The sequence below is a fragment of the Phoenix dactylifera genome, chromosome 8 (assembly GCF_009389715.1).
Source record: "Phoenix dactylifera cultivar Barhee BC4 chromosome 8, palm_55x_up_171113_PBpolish2nd_filt_p, whole genome shotgun sequence".
In the NCBI taxonomy this organism is placed as follows: domain Eukaryota; kingdom Viridiplantae; phylum Streptophyta; class Magnoliopsida; order Arecales; family Arecaceae; genus Phoenix; species Phoenix dactylifera.
Genome location: NC_052399.1, coordinates 27,284,771 through 27,296,052, shown reverse-complemented (window position 1 = coordinate 27,296,052; position 11,282 = coordinate 27,284,771).

Genomic DNA, 11,282 nt, shown 5'->3' with positions numbered 1-11,282 from the left:
GTTATTCGAGCATAACCGAGCTGGTTAAGCACTAATTTTAAAGCACATCTAGGTTTGGGTCGGATTTTGGCAGCAACACAAGCCATGCAGTTATATGTTTTTCTTCCTGGGGTATCAGTCCTGTCATTAAGTTCATGGTAGATCTCTTTTCTAACACAGATTTTTTTGAATCTTTAAGAGATTTTGAGCATGAAGATACTGAATGATCGTATAAAAATTTTGCATTCCTGAAGAACATTAGCAAGTTCTTGTGTGGAAAAAGGTTTGACAAATTTCTCCGAGATAAAGATGTTAAGAGCCTTGCTCAAAGATGAATAGCTTCTTCATAGTTTCTAATGATGGAATTCTCTTAGCTAGAGATACTTTGACAGCCAAAAACCACTATAGTACGAACTTGTTTGCAAGATGCTTAGTAAGGCACCAGGTCAAGCCACTACCTTTTAGTAGCTCGAGATTCACATTTTTATTTTTACTTTCGGGTTGTTAATGGGCTGAAGTGATCAAACAAGCCATGTCAAAGTCGCGAATACGGCCCAAACTTCCACCTTTAATTAGCACATATCGAAGTTTTCTTCCCCCCCACAACATGAGTGCGTCCAACAAGAAAGTGTGGTGCCAATCAAATAGACTATCACAATCCAGGACCTTATTTTAAAAAGTATTATTTGGATTTCTTAGTTTTGTATAGATATCTAATATCTATCTAGTGCATATCTGATATAAAATTAAACACACGCCTACATGGATCTTCACATACTGCCCTCCTTTAAACTTTGACGTCCTCGTCAGGCTAGGAGTACAAATCTATTCAAATATAATCACAAAAACCAATATTAGTCTATGATAAGCTCTAATGGGCCTGTATTGCGGTATCCTCTAGTCCATATAGGCATGAGTCGGATCTGCTCTAATATCATTTATCAAATCAAAACCTCATCCAAAAAGACTAGTCTGAAAGAATTATTTGGATTTCTTAGCTCGGTATAAATATCTAAGATTTACATAGTACATAGCTAACTATGCATACGTCCACACGGATCCTCGCATTAACATCCAAAATCTTGCATTCAGGTATGATCAAGCCCTCTTATCTTTGGTATTTCTACCCGCTATGTCCACCAAGATCATTTTGAATCCACAACTTCTTGCGAATTAGAAAGGATTCAATCTAGGCCTTGGAGCGCATTCAAGCATCACTTGAAATGATGCATTTTATGGAAGATAAGATCTTTCGTTTATGATTAACTTTAAAGGCAATATGGTGGAAGCTCCATTGGTAACAGAGCAAGGATAGGATTGAAATTGAGTACCTTGTATCAACACAATAGATCTACAATATCAGTTAAGAAGAAAAGAACATTTTAACAGGCAAGAAGAACTAGTCATTTCCTTTATACCCTAGAAACATACTGGACAAAATGCTATGATGCTATGCTATGATTATTGTGCATGTCATATCCATGAAGCTGTGAGCAAGGGTTTATAATTCAAGAATAATGGCACAGGATTGAAGGACTTGGATTTAGTTTATAGTGAAATGTTTTGAATCTGCAAACCAAATCAAAGACCTCTAAAATGTTATTTTACGACTTCATTAGGTTGATACATGAAGTCTAGCATCAAGGTCCAATGACATGGATTGGCAATATGAAAAAGAAAAGGAACAGGAGGAAATGGTACGTCAAAGAATAGCTATGAAAAATCAAAATGAAAAAAAGATTGATTTATTGGTATCGCTACTAAGAAGCTTAGCCAATCTTATTTGAGTTTTGAATGGTTTTTATTTGGTACAACGGCAGCTCATATATAACAGGTGTGAATGCAACCCACAAAATCAGAAATAGTTTTTCACTAGGTAATTTTACAACAATTCCACTTTATGATTTATATGCATCTAGTATTATAAGTCACGAATTCATATGGGCACACAATAGTCTAGGAAAGTCAAAACAGCCATTTATAAAAGTAAAATGACCTTTTTTTTAGCAAAAAATAAAATTGAAGTTGTTTCCCTCCACAAAATTCTCTTATGTTCTTACAAAATAAAACGTATCCAATTACAACTTTTCTTCTTTCAAGGATTTCTAAAACAACAATATATTGGCAATAAATTATGCATTCAAGATCAGAGGAAACACTACATTAGATGTCGCACCAATATAAGAACAGAAATTTGAAACAAGAAAGGACGGTATTAAACCATTAACAGTACTGTTCTACAAGTATAGAGCCCTCTACGATCAATTAGATTCTTGCATTGGTTGGCCTAAAGCAATCATAACCTCCAATACTGAATACTACCAATTACAAAGGAGAGAGAGAGAGAGACATATATATATATATATATCATAAAAGCTTCAAGATATGCAAGTGTGATGCGTATCCAGAACAAATGGCATCATGTCAGTACCTTGGACGCACCTAACTTACATAAATTTCCGCCAGACAAGGTCCAAACTTATTTTGGTTAGATGAAGTACTAAAAAGTTCAAGCTTTTGGTACTGTGCACATGTATTGTCCATCAAAGGAGACGGGTCAAATGACCCTTCTGAAACAGTTGGGAAGCTGGGAACCACAAAACATGTCACGCACTGTTAGATGTTGAAATCCCTTTAATCATTCATTTATTTATGTGGAGGTTGAAATGCTTTGGTTTCTTTGATCGATGCTTTTAATTTGTTAAAAGATGGTCGGCTTAGTTTTAACAGTTGCACTTCCATGCAGCTTGTTAAGGGTCTAAAGAAGCATACTTTAGCAAGAAAACTGGACCAGGGGGAGGAAGGCTGGTCTCGAGTTTCCACGTACGTACAATGGAGGAGTAGAAAATATATATATATTCCCTCTTATTTGCTTGGCCAGGGAGCCTAAAGGAGCGGCTTTCGTTTGTTTGTGCACTGAAAAATAAGATACGACATGGATGAATGACCGCATGAGACAGCGGAAGGCTCAAGGACTTTGAATGGGATCTCTCGAGATGAGCCGCCTCATCCTTTGGTCGATATGTTAATCATTATTTTATATATACATATATATTTCTAAATGTTAACATTTATATAATTATTATTTTTTAAATTGATATTTTTATATATAATTTTTATAAAATATATGTTTTGTATATATACTTTTTTTTCTTACATATTTGCCCACACTATCTAACGCCATTAAGAAATTAGCGGTTTAGAGCTAAAAATAACTAAAATATTTTTAATAGATAGATATGCAAAAAGACACATTTATAAGAATAAGCATGCAAATAACAACTTTGTGATAGTATTTATGAAATTTCACATATTTAAAAAAGTTTACATGCAAAAAATTCAATTTTTATTTTTGCCTATTTCAACTTGTTTTAGCACTCGGATTTTAGTCTAGTGCCTACTCTTCTATATTTTCTGCAAAAATATTGCTTCACAAAAAGATTGATTCGACAATTAGATAATGAAAAAAGTTATAGAAGTTCTTTTACTAATCATGAATTATTATATTTTATTCTTTTTTATTTATAACAATCACTATATCCTATTTTATCGAAACACAACTTGTAATAGTTATTATTATAGATGTATATATATATATATATGAGAACATGTATTAGAATATATAAAGGGATTAGAATCTCTTAAAGCCATGCGATAGATTGCAATAATCAAGCTTTTTGCTACTGTTGTGCTCATGGGTGGAAGAACAACATCAATCATCCTCGAGCAAAATTATTGGACTTCAAAACTCTTCAAATTTATTGACAACCTTTGTAGCAATATAGTAGAAGGCCACCTCTTACGTTTGTACCTTAAGCCACTTATTTTTGGATATTTGATTTTTTTTAAAAAAGATCTAGTATATGGAGTCCATCTTATCACAACAATTTTAAATTTGCCACTAGCCGGCACATGAAATTTTTTCTAACTCTAAGATAAACATTGCAAATCTCTTATACTAAAAGATAAATATTGTAAATCCCTCGTATCACTTTTCTTTAAATAATTCATAAAGCGAAAGACACGACCTAACAATCTTTATATAAAAAAGAATATAATGAAGGGAGAACTTCGGCAGCAACAAGAGGGACTCAGATTTTGGTGGCAAGAACTCCAACAAATGAAAGAGAGAGAAGGGCTGCCTATAGTGGAGAAAGGTGTCGAGGATATGATTTTGATTTCAAACGAAGGAGTCAAAATAGGGATCAAGAGAGATCGAAAAATTTCTCAAAGAAGGTAGAGATATTAGTTTCTAGCAAGATCCGTTAACCTATTTCCCGCTTTAGAGGTAAAATGATAATTTTATAATTTTAATTAATTTTAATTTAAATAAATATGATTTTAGCTAACCATGTCAGCTGAATCGCTATGTTAACAGAATTCATATAAAAATAGTATTTTGTAAGGACATGCATATAAATATCAATTTGAAAGGATATTCATGCATATTTCAATATTTAGGAGGATATTTATACAAAAATTCAAGATTTTTTTTTTACGTGTATATCCTTCTAAATATATAAAATTGTATGAATATCCTCAAAATTGCTATTTGCATGTATATCCTTATAAATTTTTATTTTTGAATGCTTACTCGTTAAGGATATTTTCGTCATTTCAATTTTAAACTGCTAACTTTTTAACTGCGTTAGATAACATTGGTACATATGTTAAAAAAAAAAGTATACATACAAAATAAATATGTTATAAAGGTATATATTTAAATATCAATTTCAGAAGGGTACTCATGTAAATTCTAATATTTAAGAAGGTATGTACCCAAAAATATCTATTTATTATTGTGAAAAGTTTATGATATTAATGAAAAGCAAATAGTTTAGTTGACACCTATGGCCATGAGGAACATATTTGGAGGGTCGACTGAGTCCATTGGCCACACATTTATATGGACAATTTTAGGAGCTGGATGATATCATCTATAGCATGACTTCAGTGGCATGGTTTAATTGCTCCCACAGAATGCACATGGACTGTTTCCTGATCCTCCCTATTGCAATTTTCTCAAGACGTATGATTAGGAAAACTATGCTTTCATGAACTTTTAGTTTGTACTGTTTGAACTTCAGGCGCAGTACTGTAGAGGTAATCATTATAGTTCTTTGAAACCCATACCTAACGGCTTCATCGGCCTTGCCCACCTAAAAAGAAATTAAGTATTGAAATTGACGACTTCGTATATGAGCCAAAACCGATGGCACACTCAAAACAAATAATTAACTTGGAAAAGGACTTTGTGGATGACTGCATGAAAGAGAAGCAAAGGCTCCTGCTTGTAAGTGGGTTGGGTCAGGTGTCAGTTGGATCAAGGTTTTCACCCAACCCACTTGCAACCCTTTTATTCAGTATGACTCCATAAACTATATAGTATATACCTTAGTTAATGCGCAAACCAAATTTTCAGTTCTGCACTAGCTTAAGATACTTTCAAGCTGGTCATTGATAAAATTCTTTTCAAAATCTAAAATCTTTCTTGCCTGTATTCTTCGTGGCTGTGATTTATGGAATTGTAGTCTTCATGAGGGATAGAAACGAAACATATATAAAACACTGTTAGTACCGGGAAAATTATCTTTTACGTAAGAACGCAAGATCAAATTTGACAAAGACATGCAGCCAAAGAAATCCTTTGCTGAAATCATCAATCTCAGAAGCTATTAGTTAAATATTCAATTAAAATATAGCTTTTAGATAATATTATAAAAGACCAACACTAATCTATCACTAATTTTGTATGCACCGATTATGGTGTCGATGTATATTAAAATACCGACCATGAGGAAATGCTTCTGCTAATTAGCGCATACGTAGCCAATACTTCCATCATGGATATGCCCATAAGAAAGGCACACATAAAACAAATTCACATCATATCAAAGATGATATGTGCCCAAGTTAGGTTGGGCTCTTTTGATAGGGATACATGCATGCATGACGTTAGTTTTTTTTTTTTAGGGTAGAGACGTAAGCCCCCATGCTATATTCTATGTGATTTCAGAGAAGAAGCTCCTCCCGTAGTTCAACGAAGCCAAAAGTGTATGTGGCGCGTGAAAGGGATGACGAGTCCTCTCAAGGGGAGCGCTTCCCCGCACGCAAGAGGCAAATGATTGGGAGCCAAGAATTCAAGAATCCTTTGCGGAAAAAGAAGGGCATTTTGATCGTCGACTTCTCGGAAGGATCCTTCCGAACGAGGGAGAAAGATAGAGGCAGTGGTCTCACTCCATCTTCTTTATTGGTTGAATCCGACCCAACCTTTTGGCAATTGGGTGCAACAGCAAAGAGCTTTGTTTGTTCTCACGTCGTCATAATTCCCATGCCTCTAATATGTATGTTTACATAGAGATATCTATTATTATTAAGGATCCCATGGTTGTCACTCGGTGTATGATACAGGAGGGTAACATGAAATTTGAAGGAAATACAAGAAATTTACTTTGAGGGAAATGCTTTTCTTTCATATACATCTACATATATATATATATATATAGTAATAATAATTTAATATGATATAAGTGATGTTGTACAGGGAAATGCTTGTCTGCATCATGTGAGAAATGACAAATGGCTGGACAATAATTTCAAAAATAATCAATTTATTATGTCAACGTTTTGATTATGCCTGCAGCAGTCCAATATACATTTGAAGAAGAGGAGAGTCTAATTGTTGGGTCATTGGCCAGAATGACCTCTAAATTCAACTCGTTTTTTTTTTGAGAAAGGGGTCCTCTAAATTCAACTCAGATCAGCCAATAGCAACTTTGGGTACTAACGCAAATGTGACGTCTGAGACACAAATATCACGTTATTTTAATAATTAGAAGGGCTAGCGACATTAAAGAGAGAAGAAAAAGGTTCACGGCTGTGTCTTAGTTTTGTTTTTATTTTTAAACTAAATTAATTCATAATGTAGTAGAAAGTCACTCTGCTATGCACCGGCTGGGCATCAAGCCTACAGGCATGAGCATAGACTCCGTCCCTAGTCCTTAAGGACTTCATCTAATACATTAATTAGCTCTTTGAGTCTCTCTCTCTCTCTCTCTCTCTCTCTCTCTCTCTATATTTTGTGGGGACTCGTCTTTGATGTCCCTCATAGCCTTCCAGCGAATTATCTTGTTTAAGAAACTAATTAAAGTAACATCTTTCAGCTATAGTCCTTTTATGTCACTAAAATTCTGAGTTATTACAAATGGTATCAAAATGGATTCGGCTTATGACCCATATGGACTAAGAGATATCCGGGATTATTTGGGTCAGCCATAGACTGGTCATAGTATTTACAATTGAATTTGTGGTACTTGTAATTAGATTCGACTAGATTTAAATCTTTAGCCTTGCTAGAACATAAGAGCTACTATGCATCGGATATATCTTGAGTATTTATACAAGATCAAGATACCCAAATAATACCTGTTGTGCCCACGGGCTGGAGGTAAGAGGGCCCCCCTACGGGGGGACAAAACCGTGAGGGACACCTGTCCAGCTGCCACGCGCCTGCAGGTGGGTCCGCCACCGTGCGAGCGAAAGCGCCCACGGTTCCCAAAGCGGACAATACCATATCGCTCTGAGCTGAGCTGCTCCAGCACTCTCTCATGACCGAGGGCCCTTTTGTAGGACAAAACCGTGAGGGTAGGGGTAGTACCTCCGCGGCCCCCCGCGCCGTCAGGGCTCGGCGGTGACTGTCATTGGGCCACGGCCCTGGGCGACCTCCCGCCGAGACCCGAAGCGGCAATCCCAGAGCGGACAATACCTCGGGGAGGACGCGGATGCTTTCCCTGCTCGGCCGGTGTGTGGGCTGGTGTCGGGGTTCCGACCCCACATCAGATGGCGCTAGAGGAAGGGCCCCGGCCACGCACAGACCTTCCCGCTGGGGGGCTGTGTTGTGGGATGGGGTTCCCAGTTTAGTCCCACATCGGCTAATCAGCGGAAAGGTCTGTGCCTTAAATGGGGGGCTCAATAACCTCTCCTTACCGAGGGCCCTTTTGTAGGACAAAACCGTGAGGGTAGGGGTAGTACCTCCGCGGCCCCCCGCGCCGTCAGGGCTCGGCGGTGACTGTCATTGGGCCACGGCCCTGGGCGACCTCCCGCCGAGACCCGAAGCGGCAATCCCAGAGCGGACAATACCTCGGGGAGGACGCGGATGCTTTCCCTGCTCGGCCGGTGTGTGGGCTGGTGTCGGGGTTCCGACCCCACATCAGATGGCGCTAGAGGAAGGGCCCCGGCCACGCACAGACCTTCCCGCTGGGGGGCTGTGTTGTGGGATGGGGTTCCCAGTTTAGTCCCACATCGGCTAATCAGCGGAAAGGTCTGTGCCTTAAATGGGGGGCTCAATAACCTCTCCTTACCAAGGGCCCTTTTGTAGGACAAAACCGTGAGGGTAGGGGTAGTACCTCCGCGGCCCCCCGCGCCGTCAGGGCTCGGCGGTGACTGTCATTGGGCCACGGCCCTGGGCGACCTCCCGCCGAGACCCGAAGCGGCAATCCCAGAGCGGACAATACCTCGGGGAGGACGCGGATGCTTTTCCTGCTCGGCCGGTGTGTGGGCTGGTGTCGGGGTTCCGACCCCACATCAATACCTTCCGACTAATCTTTTTATGTGAGTTTCTAGATTGCTGCATGACATGTTCAAAACAGTTAAGAGGATCTAATAATTTTCAATTTCATCATCTCTATGTCTATTACATTTTATTCATGCGTGGTATTGGATTATGAGATTGGGTGGTCTAGACTAACTATTCCATTGTCCCTTGTTGAGTGATTTCCGTTCCAAGCTCCCTCAACTTCCCAAACAGTAACTCTTTTCATTGGCCATTGTTCCTTCTTTTTGGCCATGCTATATGTCATGCCTGCGTGATGTTTCTCGGATGCCATCCTTCGGAAGAGTAACGAGCTTGAAAGAGATTCTTGTATGGACGTATCTGCCATCTTCTCTCAAATCATTCATTTCAGTACTTTTCTAAGACAAGCTACAAACACTAATCATCTTATCGTATCCTCATATCGGTAGACATGAGAAGCATATCAGAAATATTGGTTCTAGAGAATCTCTTGACATAATATTATGCAGGAAACTTACATTTCCATCCTATTGGTTTGCATCGTGGACACTGTGACAGATCTATATATCATGTTTTCAATATTATTTTCCATTTCATTGCCAAAGTTATTGTATTTCCATAATGATTTATTTTTTTTTCAAAACAAAAAAGCTAAAGTGAACCGGTTCACTTTGCATGCGAGTCCATTTCTAGAACACCGAGTCATGACACTATTGGAATAGTCTCATATTTCTTGGTTTTCTATAAATTTGTTAAATTCTAAATTTAACTATCAGATATATTAGGAATAAGATAAAATAAATATCATTTTTTTTTTTACTAAACTGGAAGAATTATACTAAACGAGTACGAATACAGCCAAGAAAATCAAAAAGCAGTACTTCTCGGAGAGCACTAGGCAACTCTGCCTCACCCACTCATAGGTGTCCTCCAGAATGATTGGCAACAAACAAAGCCACCCAATCGGCCGCCCTATTCGCCTCACGGAAAGTATGCTTCGCCTGAATGGCCATTCCATCTTGGACCATGGCTGGAATATCTCTCAACAACGAGTGATAATCGCCAATCCCCCCTGAAGACCGCTAAATTCACCCAATGATCGTTGCAGAGTCATCCTCTAAGATCACCATCCTCGCCTGCAGAGCATGCCGCACATAGCACAAACTAGACCATGTCAAATAGCTGGCAGCCCCCAGCAGCAACCACCCTGGAGTCCGGACCTCTAACCACAAAGCCCGGACCTCCCCTCGCACCGCCCTGCAGAACACAACCGTCGAAGTTAACCTTGAGAAAACTCGAAGGTGGAGGCTCCTAGGTAAAAACACCATACAGGATGCTCTACAAGCAGAGGTAGAGCCCCAGATTTCACCTACACTGCTACACATGACCGCAAATAACATGACTTAGTTTGTCCAAACATGCATGAGTTTTGGTGTAGTGCTTGACCCATCTTCTCTTGTTTATTTGACTTGCTTCTCTTCAATCCCTAGTGATAGTGCCTTTTTTTTCAACATTTAGTGCGTGAACTATAATGCACTCTGAGTACTTGGGAAGAGAGGGTAAATTTAAATTGAAAAGAGTAAAGAAAGATTTTCATTTTATTTGGAATTTGGTTCAGATTCATGTGGACATAGTTCATTGTATCTTTGAGTAGACTGCTATCGATTATTTGAACTACAAGCTCAATAATGTGCCTTAAACCTGGTGGCATCTTAAAACTTAATTTCTCTCTCTCCCTCTCTCTTTCTGTTTTATATCTGTAGAAGCCTTTCGTTAATTAATCAAGAAAAAATAGATTAAAAAATTTCAATACTTTTATAGTAGAATTGTTTGTTTACTATATCTTTGCAGTTACGGCATATAAGTTTAGATAATATCACCTCTGCAAGACAAATTCTCTGAGCAAAATTTTCGGAAGCTGGAAATGCTATTTAGGCTATTACTTGACACTTTCAAGATTATATCCTACCATTGAAAATCTTAATCCTGGTAGGCCTACTAGGGCTATTTGGGGATACCACCGCAACCACTATAGATTCAACTACAAAACCCATCACCACACAATCATAATTTAAAGGAAGATTTTATTTATCGCAATATAATTTTATCTACATTTCTAATACACTTTGTGACACATACTGCACCACCTTCACTGCATAAAAATTATGGCCATGCATCAAAACAAAAGTATGGTAGAGAATATGAGAATTTGGAACATAATATTACATGATCGAGGAAGCTTGGTTTTCTAGTGGACTCATGGACTGCAAGCGTTGGTTTATGAAATGAGCCAAAAGAAAATCAATCTTGATAAGAAATTCTAACTCATTGCAGTCTTTGTTAAATCTACCCAATATCAAAGTTCTTTACCTTATCCCTGAAACATAAAAAAGATCTGCTAACTATGAATGGTCACTTCAGATAGAAGAAAAATATGGAAAAAATGAAAAAAATTGTCTAATTATTTTCAACATAAGGTGGATGCAGTAGATGAAAAGAACAATGAAAATTTAATAATAGAAACACTCAACAAAACTTTTAAAAAAAAGCTCAAGCCAAAATGAAATATTAATAAAATAAAAATAAAGTTATTATTTTTGTGGTAAGCCTGGACATTTCTCGGTAAATTGCCACTAAAATTCAAAAATATCAGCTTGTTCCATAGGCACCTAAAAAATAAGGCAGAAATTTTGGACTGAGCTCGGGGCGACACTAGGCCTTACCCCAAGCC